Here is a 12,673-nt window from a genome sequence, read left to right as displayed (position 1 = left end):
TTGATCACCTAGCTGGGAGCCATGACATCTCTGTGGATCAGGAAACAGCTGGCCAAGTGAACAGTGTCAGAGGCCAATGACAGCCCCAACTGGGGGTGTTCCCATGGGATGAGACCATCCCCTTACTTGCTCTTCCAGTGCTGGAAGGTGGGAGAAGAGGAAAAGTTTTCAGGCTGATTCAACAAAGTATAAGAAAAGATAGATTTCATCAATATTAATAATATTTTTATGAAGTAGTTTAAAAGTTCACAGTGTTCTTGAGCATGCCATTTGTCAACACTGCTCAAGAATATGGAAGTTTTTGAATAAGAACTAAAGTAATAACAACTACAGCTCTCCACGGAGAAGCCTTCTGTAAATCTTTGAACTTCTGTAGCCAAACACTAGTAGTTTGTGCTGAATAAACAACCTTGAGCACCTAGCAACAAACTAGCATAACCCAGAAGACGGTTTGTACTCAAAGCACCATAACCTACCCTTCACTGCCCTCCCTGGGGTAGGAAATAGAAATTTATAAGGCAAAAGCAAGCTCTAGAGGAAAATCTGCCAGTTTTAGTCACTGATTTATTTTCTTTTTGTTTGTTTTTTTGTTTTTTAAGAGTGTAAATTTCAATGTTTATATGTTTGTTTTTATTATTTTTAGCAACCTATTGAAGTTTTCATTATAAACAAAGCTCTTTAAAAGAATAACCAACCTTATTAAGCTGCCTAAAAATGCAACATTTTTGTTTGTTTATCATTTCTTTTTTTATTATTTATTTATTTTTATTCTAGTAACATTGGTTAATGAAATTCAGTATGTTTCAGGTGTACAATTCAACAGTAAGAAGGCAACTTTTAAGGACAGTGGTCTAATTAGTAGTCTTCAAGGCCAATTCAATAATGCTGTCAAAGCCACTTTTAGCATTTCAATCTCAATTTGAGAAAAATGGCCTTTACATTTTTAATCTAAAATGATAGTCTGAACTCACTATTAATTTTAGAACTCACCATAATTTAGATAACTGTTGAGATCACCTAATGTTGAGTGTGAATGTGGAAATCACATCCTTTCAAATTATCCATCATGCCCATTAAAATCAACTGTAAAGTCAACTTGATATTGATCCTGTGTGTATTTGGTATTCAGCCAGGATGCTTACATATCTAAATATTGCCACAGCTGTATATACAACAGTTTTGTTGAAGCCATTATTGCTTTAACTTGGAAGAACATACATTATGACTTTTGTTTGGTTTCACTGAAGGAAAAGTCAAAGCTTTTTTATAATAATATATCAACAAAATGCAAAATCAGATACTAGCCCAAAAGCTTTGTGAGTCTGAAATGTTTTAAAGATATTTCTGGATTTTCAGGTATTTCCTAGTTTTAATCAACACGTACACTTGGGTGAAAACGGAGAGCTACTGGATACAGCACTGTTGAGTATAGCGTTTGTTGAACACATGCCTTAGGAGATAATAGAGGCAAGTTAATTTTGTTTTAAGTCTTCTGTACCTCATTGCTGATTTTATAGATGGCCTGCTCATGTATAACTGCTAACACTGAGTTTGGAACATACTCTACTGAAAAAGTCTATAATAGTAGAAAGGGCATTCTTAGGTTCAAACTTTGTAGCCATAACTTCTTAGTTGGGTTGTAATATGAAGCAAGTTACTCTCTCTAAATCATACTTTCCTCATCTGTAAAATGGAGTTAAAGCTGCTTTACGCTCCAGATAAATAAAATGAGATCATGTTGAAATACCTAGTAAACTGTTTGGCACATAGGCACAGGATATATTTTAGATGTTTGCTTATATTGTTTTGTTGTTATTTATTTTATTATATTGGCTCAAAAACTGAATTATCAAAATCAATGTTACTACTTTTTTTTTTTTTTTTTGGATATTATGTTGTTGCGGGATTCTGGAACAAAGAGATGGGACACTGAGACTAAGAGCAGGAAGCAGCAGCTATTGATGCCGGCATCGCTCAGCGGCTTCTTATCCAAAGGCTGAGTCCCGATTTAAATATGGCGGGCAGTTTTATACAATCTTGTACTTCCACATTCCTACACAGCTATAAGGAAGGAGAACATAAGGAGAACACTGATTGGCTGCCAAACTCTAAGGAAACCGGCTTAATTATTTAAGCGGGTCTTCGGACTGCCGCATCAGCTGGAGAGTCCTGGGATGGGGGGTGCAGACAGGAACTAATTTGTTTGAGCAGGAAATGGTCAGGCAGGGTCAGGCTGCCACATTCCCTGCTTTGATGCTCAGACCCAGGACTAGGTCCTTCTTATAATTTTTGTTTTAGAGGCTGGTACCTCCTTAGCATGAGGACTTTTGCTGCAGTTTTTCTTTCTATTATAACTTCTATTAGGGAGGTAGTTGACCAGATAACAAGAGGCAATAGGCACGGGAGGAGGAGGCAGGTCCTGAGAAGGAGAAGGAGTACTATCTCAACTAAGGTCTTAAAGCGACTAAAATTGGAGAACCAGCCTCCAAAGAGGCTACTAGGGTCTCATCCTTTCCAACTTTGGACGGGTACATGAGCTGTCTTCCTAATATTAGTAGCTATGGCAGTCACGGCTTTGCCATTGTCATCTATTTTGAGGCAACAATCAGTCTGGTTAAACTTTCCGCACATTCCTCCTTCTTCCGCTAATAGATAACCTAAGGCTAGGAGGTTTTCGTAGATAGCTGACCACACCTGGGATTGTGGCCTGGCTAGTAGCTCTAAGGCAGTAGCAGTATCATTGGTTATGATCTCAAGAACTGCTTGTATATAGGGGTCCGGTAACCCCAGCTCCCATCTTGGGCCCAAGTTGTGAGGCCATAGTATTGGATAATACGATGGGGTGGCCATCCTGATGAGACATCATCCTCAGGCTTCTGCCACATGTAGATTAGTCAGCTTCCGGCGTGACCAAAGCAGGTCGATGTCTTACCCTCAGTCTGTCGGCGCAGTCGGTGTTTTCTTACAGAAGGTTGCCTTGAGGGACTTGGAGGAGTCTGGAATATACTCGCATTCTGCAGCTGCAGGTTTAAGTCTGCAGTGATGTATCCAGGGTGTTATTTCAGCAACTTTAACTGCAGTGGGGATAGATAAAATGACAGTAAAGGGGCCTCTCCACAGGGGCTTTAGGAGCTGAATGTTCCACTCTTTTACACAGACAGAATCTCCTGGCTTAAGGGTATGAACTTCAGTGGTTAAACTGATAGGGAGCCTTTCCCTAACCCATTGGTTGAGAGTCTAGAAGGTGGTACCTAGGGCCTGAAGCTGTTGTCTTAGAGTCAATTCATCTATTTCCTTGAGGTCTCCTCGTAGTCTTTTGATGAGTGGTGGTGGCCTCCCATACAAGATTTTGTAGGGGGAGAATCCAGTCTTCTTGGTTGAGGCCGACCTAATTCTTAATAGTACCATGGGGAGGACTTCGTCCCAATGTAGATGTGTCTCCTGACATAGTTTTCCCAACTGAGTCTTAAGAGTCTTGTTCATGCATTTCACCTGTCCCGAACTCAGTGGTCAATAGGCAGTATGTAATTTCCATTTAATATTTAAATTCTTGGCTAGTAGCTGCACTATTTCTGCTACAAAGGCTGGCCCATTATCTGAGCCAATGTTTATTGGTAGGCCAAATCATGGAACAATTTCTCGGAGGAGCAGTCTGGCTACTTCTCGGGCCTTCTCAGTCTGGGTGGGGTAAGCCTCTACCCAACCAGAATAGGTGCATACAAAGACCAAGAGATACTTGAGGCCCTGTGATCAAGGTATTTCAGTGAAGTCTACTTTGAGTTACTCAAAGGGGGTGCCACCAACAGTTTAGACCCCCCAGTGGGGCACACAGCCCTTGCCTGGGGTTGTTGCATGCACAGACTTTGCACCATTCACACAGTGCTTGGGAGATGCTAGAGAGCAGGGGAATGGCCCAGAGTGGTTTCTAGGGCAGTGTGACCAAGGTGAGTCCTTTGGCAAAACTGCTTGACAAAAGCTGGGGCTAGGGTCCCAGGGACTGCAATTTGCCCATCCTTGAACTTCCACTATCCACCAGAGAGTAGGCTCCCCTCTTCGGTCTTAAACCAGGCTTCTTCTTGAGGTGAATACTTGGGGTCCCATTCAACTAAGGGACTAGGAAACAGGGAAGCAGTTATTGCTATAGGGCTGCCCATCCCCTCGGCCGCTGCCAGTTTGGCAACACGGTCTGCCCTGCGGTTGCACCAGGCTGTTATGGCATCCCCCTTTTGATGTCCTTTGCAATGCATGACTGCTACTTTCTTGGGGACCCATATAGCATCTAAGAGTTCTAGAATTTCCTTTCATTGTTTTATGTATTTTCTCCAAGAACTGATTATACCCTTCTCTTTGTACAAGGCTCCAGGTACATGGTGGGTGGTGAAGACATACTTAGAGTCAGTGTATATGTTAGCACACACTCCTGCTGCCAGCTGAAGGGGGCGGGCCAAGGCAATGAGCTCTGCCTTCTGAGCTGAGGTTCCCCTAGGCATAGGTTTTGCCTCAATGGTGGAATGTAGGGTCACCACAGCATATTCTGCAAGGCGTTCTCCTCCCCTCACAAAGCTGCTACCATCAATGTAATACTCTATATCAAAGTCCTTGAGGGGCTGGCCTGTCAAGTCAAGTCAGCTGGAAAACAGTTCATCCATGACTTCAATGCAATCATGGTCTGGCTGACTGAGCCCAACGGTTAGCAAGGTGGCTGGGTTCAAGGTTCATACTACTTCTAGGTGGATGCGTGGATTCTCACACAGCATTCCTTAGAATCTGACCATTCCAGCACTGGTTAGCCAATATTGTTCCTTTTACTCTAGTAATGTTATTACTGAATGTGGTACTCAAACTGTCAGTTTTTGCCCCATAGTCAGTTTGTCGGCCTCTGACACAAGGAGGGCCATGGCTGCAAGTGCTTGTAAGCAGGATGGCCAGCCCTGGGCAACAGAGTCAAGCTGTTTGGAAAGATAAGCCACAGGATGGTGCCAAGATCTTAGTAGTTGGGTTAAGACCCCTACTGTGACACTCGTGCGCTTGTGTACGTACAGAAAGAAAAATTTGGTTAAGTCTGGGAGTCCTAGTCCAGAGGCGTTAGTGAGTACCCATTTGATTTCTTTGAAGGCCTTCTGTTGTGTAGATTCCCAGAGCAGGGGCTTCCATTCTCCCTGCTTTGTGGCTTCATAGAGGGATTTGACCAGGATGGAGAAATTAGATATCCAGATTCTGCAGAAACCAGCTGCTCTGAGAAATTTGCAGACTTGTCAGGTGGTAGGAATGGGAACTGAGCAAACCGTTTGTTTCCTTTCTGGGCCGAGTTGGCATTGTCCTGCGACAGGTGGAACCCAAGGTATTTAACTCTTTCTTGGCAGATTTGAGCCTCCCTTTTAGAAACTTCGTAATTTGCTTCCCAGAGGAGATTGAGGAGTAGATGCGGTCCTTCCATACATTCCTCATAGGTCTTCCCTGTAAGAGGAGGTAATCTACATACTGGAGTAACGTACAGCTGTGTTGGTCTGCTGGGAAGGCCTTTAAATCTGAGGCTAGAGCTGTCCCAAAGATGGTTGGGGAGGTTCTTAAACTCCTGAGGCAGCCGTGTGCATGTCAACTGGCCCTTGTCTCTGCTTTCAGGGTTTTCCCATTGGAAGGCAAAGATTGGCTGACTCTGAGGAGCCAGGCAAATGCAGAAGAATGCATCCTTGAGGTCCAGACAGGTGAAATAGGTTGTCTCAGTAGTGATGAGGCCTAGGAAGGTATATGGGTTGGGGACGACAGGGTGCAGGGTAACAGTCGCCTGGTTGACTACTCGTAAATCTTGGACCAGCCAGTATTTGTCAGTCCCTGGCTTCTGAACCGGAAGGAGAGGCATATTCCAGGATGATTGGCAGAGACAGAGAATTCCAAACATTTCGTCTCTCTAAATGTTTTTGGATCCCCACTTGTGCCTTATGGGAATGAAATACTGTTTTTGGCGGACTGGCTCATCTCCTGGTTTTAACTTGACCACTACTGGAGAAATGTGTCGGGCCAGTGCTGGAGAGTTGTCTTCAGCCCACACTCTGGGTACTTTGAAGGGGAGCTCATATAAGACTGTAGAGGCGCCACTCTTCTCCTTGGGGAACCATGAGTGACATAATTCTTGCTTCTGGCCTTCCCTAAGGTTAGGGCTGCTTGGCCACATGAGTCAAAGGTCATCTGAGCATGTAGTTTTCCTAAAAGATCTCTTCCCATCAGTTACACAGGGCAGTTGGGCAGTTATAGGAATTTGTGGACAACTTCTTGTCCTCCTAGGCTGCACTAGCGGGGCTGCAGGAAGGGGTGACAGACTCGTCCCCTGGTTGCTCCCATATAGTAGCTTGTAGCTTGTCTTTGAGAAAGGGGGCCCACAGGCCAAGTTACAACTGAGTGTTCAGTTCCGGTGTCAACTATAAACTCAATAGGTCAGCCCCCCAACTATCATTTGGACCATAGGCTCCTAGGGGCCTAGCAGAATGGAGCCCAGTCTGACTTAGTCATCTCCAAACTCTTCCAGGGCAGCAAGGCCAACAAAGTCATCCCTAGGAGAAGCTGGTGATGGGCGAGTCAGTTGATAATGCCCTTGTATGACTTGGCTGTGTCATCAGGGGCCGGAAGCCACTGATGGCTCACCCAGTCATTGGGGACACTCATTTTTCCAGTGGCTTTGCTGGCGGCAGTTTGCACATTGGTCTCTTCTCAGTCTCATCTTCAGGGCAGGGGATCTCCCGGGTTGACCTTCCCGCTGGTTTTGTCCCCGACCTCGTGGGGCACTTCTTCTAGGGGGCCCAGACTGCTCTACCAGAGCAGCAGCAAGTAGTGACTTTCTCCTTCATCTTTCAATCAGCCTCTTGGCAGGCCTCTTAGTCGCAATTGAAGAAGATCTTGGTCACAACTTCAAGGAGTTGTCTGATGTTCACGCCAGCGAAGTCTTCCGGTTTTTGCAGTTTGCGTTGAATGTCTCCTTGGGCCTGCCCGACAAAGGCCACATTGACCATCCTCAGGTTTTTGGCTGCTTCTGCGTCAAAGGGAGTGTAGAGATGGAATGCCTCACAAAGCCTCTCATAGAACTGGCTTGGACTCTCTTCTGGTCCTTGGATGACCTCTCAAGTCTTGCTCATATTCTTGGCCTTCATCCCGCCTTCCTTCAGACCACCTAGGAGAGCCTCCTGGTATCGTGCTAACATCTGAAGTCCCCTGTCATCATTGGGGTCCCACTAGGGGTCTTCTTCAGGAACCTGATTCTGGGCATAAGTTTGCATGTTCAAGGTGCCTTCCAGTGCATGTTCCTCTAGCCATTTCAAGGTGGCCTGGGTGATGCGCTGGCGCTCTTCAGTGTTGAAGAGGGTCAGGAGGAGTTGCTGGCAATTGGCCCAAGTGGGTTTGTGAGTCTGGATAATCAATTGGAGGGGTATAAAGGTACACCAGCCTCCCTGAATCTGACCATAATAGATGGGGCCTCAGGTTTCTCGCAAGGGCAGCTGAAGCACCTGCCCCCTGACAGGAGACACCTTGGTCCGGGCTCCAGCAGGGCTATAGGGGGTTAAGCAGGAGGTGGTGATGAGTCAATGGAGGCTGGTGTGGACGGGGTCCCAAGAGAAACCGAAGGGGCTGGGGTGGACGGCTCCAAAGGAGAAGCCAGCTGTCAGAGGCCTTTGGAAGGGGCGGATAAATGGGTAAGTAAAGTGGTGAGACTTCCTCCGCCTATGCCAGCAACACAGGCTTCTTTTCCTTCAACCGAGCTCAGGAGGGTGCCAAGGCCTGGACTAGGAGGACCCTACAATTCACCTCTAGGCAGACTCTCAACCAAGAGGGTCAGGTGCGAACTATTGCCTCCAAAATATCGATATAAGGAAATTGTTCTGGGTAGCCAGGTTGACCGGTAATGATTTAAGAGACCTCTGCAATGACTTCTCTATCAAGAGTCCCCTCTGCTGGCCACCAAACACCAAAGGGCCAGTCGATCTCACAAAAGATGCAGAGTTTCTGCGGGGTAAGTTTAACTTCATAATCTCCTGAATAACCTTTTTTGAAATTCTTAAGCATACAACCTAAAAGTATCTGTTTACTCTGTTGTCCACTCATCCTTCCAACTGTGGTCGGTGTCGCACACACACTGAGATTCGCTTCGCTCATCTCCGGCCGCTCCCATCATGGGGATCTTTCTTAGCAATTGCCTCTTCGCAATCGGTGGGTTGATATAAACCCCCGACTAGGATCACTGGAGTAGACTCCTCACGGAGATCCAGTGAAACCACTCTAAGCCGTGTATGGTTTGCCACAGAACCACAGATAGGAGCTCAACTCTTGCTTCATAGAAGGCCACGTCTCAGTCACACTAGCACACACCGAACACACTCCACCCTCCGCTCTATGTACCTGAGAGGTCACGGTTTCCTCTAATAAATGAAGAATACTCAGGTGGCCTCGGGAGTTGAGCAGACTCTCCTTCTGTCCTCTAGTGGACAGGCTGTTCCTGGGACCTGGGTCCTTACTACTTAGTCAGGCGGTGCTCCTGGGCTGGTTTCTGTGCCTCTTAGGGTTCCATTGTGCTTTCAGAGCCACCGCCCAGGTCTGCTGGAAGAGTTGTTTTCCCCTACAGACAATAGGTCTGCTGGCGCCCCAGGTGAAGTCCGCTTCTCCCAGCATCCTGGGGGCCAGACCCTGAAGACAAGGGAGGCGAAAAACTGTCATCTCCAAATCCTGGACGAGCCCCCAGAAATGTTGTGGGATTGTCAAACAGAGAGACGGGACACCAAGGATATAAGCAGGAAGCAGCATTTATTGATGCCGGCACCAGCTCAGCAGATTCTTATCCAAAGGCTGAGCCCTGATTGTAACATGGAGGGCAGTTTTATACCATCTTGTACTTCCACATTCCTACACAGCTATAGATATTCCATATAAGGAAGGAGAACATAAGGAGAACATTGATTGGCTGCCAAACTATAAGGAAACGGGCTTAATCGTTTAAGCAGGTTTTCGGACTGCGTGGTCAGCCGGAGAGTCCTGGGAAGAGGGGTGTAGCCAAGAACTAACTTGTTCGAGCAGGAAATAGTCAGGCAGGGTCAGGCTGCCACAATATCATAAGTTTTTAAGAGTAATGATCATTTGCCAAAATAATATAAGTTCATTTTTTACTAAATTGAAAATAATTTTATTACAGGTAATATAATGAAAATAAGGTTGAATCAATCAAAATCACATGTTACTTAAGAGAAAAGATCAGCATTTCTCCAAATATCCTTTACTCAACTATTTCTCTTTTTTATCTGGTTATTAATTTGGTTTAAGTTTGGAGTGTACTTGTTTTCCTTTCTTTTAAAAAAAAAAAAAATGTTGCTTTGGAGTCTCATTACTCTAGCAAAAGTTAATCAAATTAAAAGTAGAACATTTTTAAAAACCACTCTAAAATGATTTAGAACTTACCAGCTTTTTCAATATTAAAGCACAGAGAGAACACTATATTAGTAAAGCACAATGAGGGAAAGAACTCAGGCTGCTTGAAGACTATGGCAGCAGGCACAGAAAGACTTAATTTCCAAACATGACATTTTATTACTTCACTGTTATCAATCTAATTAAGAAAAAAAATAAAATTATTAAATAAAGTTAAAGTAATAAAGTTATTAAATGCCTACACTATTCCATGCCCTGTACTAAACCATAGGGATAGAAAGATGAACTAGACTCTAGGGATAGAAAGACCACAGGGATAGCAGACTTAGTTCTGCTATCTAGAAAATATAGTATTTATGTAAACAGATAATTATAATTTAACATAATTAAAATGCAATCATAGAATTGTATAAAAAGAGTTATGTAAACATAGAAGTCGACCTAGGAACTTTGCGTGGGTGGATCAGAAAGATGCCCCAGTGAAGACATCTAGATGTTGAAAGACATACAGTAGGCAAAGGGGAAGAGAAGTGCATCTCACCAAGGGCGAGCTAAACCTGCACACAGAGGGAAGGATGAAAACCACTTGACAGCTCCAGGAATCAGATGCCCCGGAAGTGCTATGCCCAAAAGGGAAAACAACCAGGCATGAAGTGAGGAATGGAGATACATTCTCAAGGTTTCTATAGGCAACAAATAGCAAAGGATTTTATTTTATTTATTTTTAATATGGTTTATTTTTTGAATAAGAAAAAATATTCATATAGCTCAAAAATCAAAATACAGGAAAAAAATGCATTGACTCAATGCCTAGTTGCTATTTCTCTTAACCTTAGTTTCTGTTTCTCTTAATCCACCATTGTCAATTTTCTTTCTTCGATATAGATATATATTTACAGTATTATTAATATGTGTTTTCTCCTTTTTTATACAAAGGATAGTGTACTATATATACTATTGTACAATTTGGGCTTTTTTGTTTAACAATGTCTTGGTAAAATTTCTACATTTCCATACAGAATTTCCCAGTTATATTTTACAACTATACAGTATTCCACTATATGGATATATCGCAAATCATTTAACCAATTTCCTCTTTGCTACACATTTAGATTGTTCTCAGTATTTTGCTATTTCAAATGACACTTTACTAAATAATTTCATATACATCTCATCTTGTCCAGTATATCTTCAGTATTAATCTCTGAAGTGGAATTGCTAGGTCAAAGGTTTTGTTAATTAGGTTAGGTTTTGCAGCAATAGCAAACAACTCTCAAATCTCAGTGTCTAAACATAACAAAAGTATTCCAATTCATACTATTTATGTTTCATGAAGGTTGTCAGGAGGTCTCTGCTTCACAGTTTCTCAGGGACCCAAGCTGCCACATATTGCCATATGCCCACCCATAGGGGCTGTAACTTTTGTACTCCCACCAACCTATCACTTGGTCATACTTTTTAAGTCCTGAACAAACAACTATACTATTGAAAAGCTATGAAGGCTAGAAATAACACAAAGAGTTAACTTTTTTTGAGCATTTAATAAAATGTTCATAACTATAGCAAGCAAAGGGAGTACATACATTATCTCATTAAAACCTCACAGCAACTAGGTAGCTACTCTTATTGTCACCTGATTCACAAAGGAGGAAACCAAGGCATAGAGAAGTTACTAGCTCAATGTCATAGAATTCCAAACCCAGGACTGATTAATAATTGAACTCTTGAAGTCATCCACCATACTATCCTCCTCTTCAGTATACCTGTGTTTCCATAAAGGATAAAAAGTAGCTTTATTTCAGTTTGTGATAAACTGTCTATGGGAGATGGCACACCATGAAATCTCCAGGTTTACATATATTACCAAATGCTTTCAGGCACAATCTCATAAGATTGGGTGAGTGAGTGGCTGGTGACTTTTTGTGAATAATTACACTGGAGCACAAATAAGTGAACACACTCCAGAATATGTTATGTACAGTGAGTGGCACTGGTCTATGTGATACTATTTAAGAAAGGGTTCTAGGTGTTATTGGAGACAGCTCCCTGAGGACACTGAACAGAAGCAGCACTGTGCTGTCATGGTGAGTGTCACCTCTGTACTTATTGGCTCACCTTGGGCAAATCATTTCTCTGTGCTTGGCATCCTCATCCTGCAGTGGGGGTAATCAAGTGATTTAAGAACTTCACTCATGCCCTACGTTTGGCACCAAAAGGAAAAAAATAGGAACTTCATAAGCCTCAGGCTCAACTTTCTTTAGAAAATCCACCTTATACCATTTCAAATATATTACAATGATCCACATCCCCATTAAATAAATTTGTTTTCTGTAAACAATTTTGAAAGAATTTTTATCATTCTTTGTTGATAATTAAAATTATGTATGTAAAACTCATTTAGTTTATGATTAGCTATGATTCCTTGATAATCGTACCTGTTTAGGAATTTCTCACAAAATATAAAGAAAATCTAATCCACAAAGTACTTCCAAATGTAATGGAATTTTGCTAACACTAAGTTTAACAATTAGTGATACTAACATAATGTTAGTTTATAACAGCATTTAATTACATTTTTATTAGTTTTGATTTTACAGTTTTTTATTCATGATTTAGTGATAGTAATTCTTTTTTCAAGACTCAAATATTTTATATACTTTATATACTCTTATTATCACTTGATTCACAAAGGAGAAAAGCAAGGCATGAAGAAAGGCTCATAAGCCAAGGCCTGACACCTGTAGTGCATAGACGCAAACATAGTAACATCTGTTCTATGGCCTTAAGGAATCTTTGTGAGGTTGAGTGTAGAATTGCTGTGGAAAAAGGGAATGAAGGACCACATCCCTTGAAAAGCAGGCAGTAGAAATCATTGCCATAAACCCGGTAGAGGTAGTGGGAGAGGTTCCGTGAGGCAGGCACTGGGCAAATTCAAGGGCTCATCACTTTGGTTCTTTCCTTTTGCATACTGGGTATGCGATGGCTAGACTTTGCTTCTAGGAACATCTATGGAAAACCATTATTTTGTCTTTTAGGACAGGGAAGAGGAACATTTAGTGAAAGCTGCCTGGATCTTTGCGGTCTACTTCTTGGAGTTTAGACTATTTTGCTCCTGAGGTATTGCCTAGTCTGTTTGGGCTGCTATAACAAAATACCACAGGTTGGGTGGCTTAAACAACACACATTTATTTTCTCACAATTCTGGAGGTTGGGCAGTCCACCATCAAAGTGTCAGTAGGTTAGATGTCTAGTCAGGGCTCTTATCTTT

General features: G+C 42.8%; 2 protein-coding genes across 51 annotated transcripts in view; one reads left to right on the top strand and one right to left on the bottom strand.

Moving 5' to 3' along the window:
* DLGAP1 (DLG associated protein 1) overlaps window positions 1-12,673 on the top strand; it is a 790,600-nt gene that overhangs the window by 689,933 nt on the left and 87,994 nt on the right. The window lies entirely within an intron of this gene.
* LOC120588201 (uncharacterized) overlaps window positions 1-12,673 on the bottom strand; it is a 125,360-nt gene that overhangs the window by 91,870 nt on the left and 20,817 nt on the right. For 6 of the 36 annotated variants that reach the window (XR_005649174.1, XR_005649183.1, XR_005649188.1 and 3 more), the window contains one exon: window positions 11,521-11,602. The exons of 15 other annotated variants lie outside the window; for them this stretch is intronic. The gene's annotated coding sequence lies outside the window, so the exon portion shown is untranslated. Of the gene's footprint in view, window positions 1-8; window positions 7,449-8,385; window positions 8,671-9,333; window positions 10,089-10,929; window positions 11,169-11,520; window positions 11,603-12,673 lie in introns of those variants that run through there. 15 more of the 36 variants (XR_005649164.1, XR_005649166.1, XR_005649170.1 and 12 more) reach the window with 9 other exon arrangements.

This window comes from Pteropus medius, unplaced genomic scaffold, assembly GCF_902729225.1.
Source record: "Pteropus medius unplaced genomic scaffold, Ma_sr-lr_union100, whole genome shotgun sequence".
Taxonomy (NCBI): Eukaryota; Metazoa; Chordata; class Mammalia; order Chiroptera; family Pteropodidae; genus Pteropus; species Pteropus medius.
This window is presented reverse-complemented; position numbering and strand designations above follow the sequence as displayed.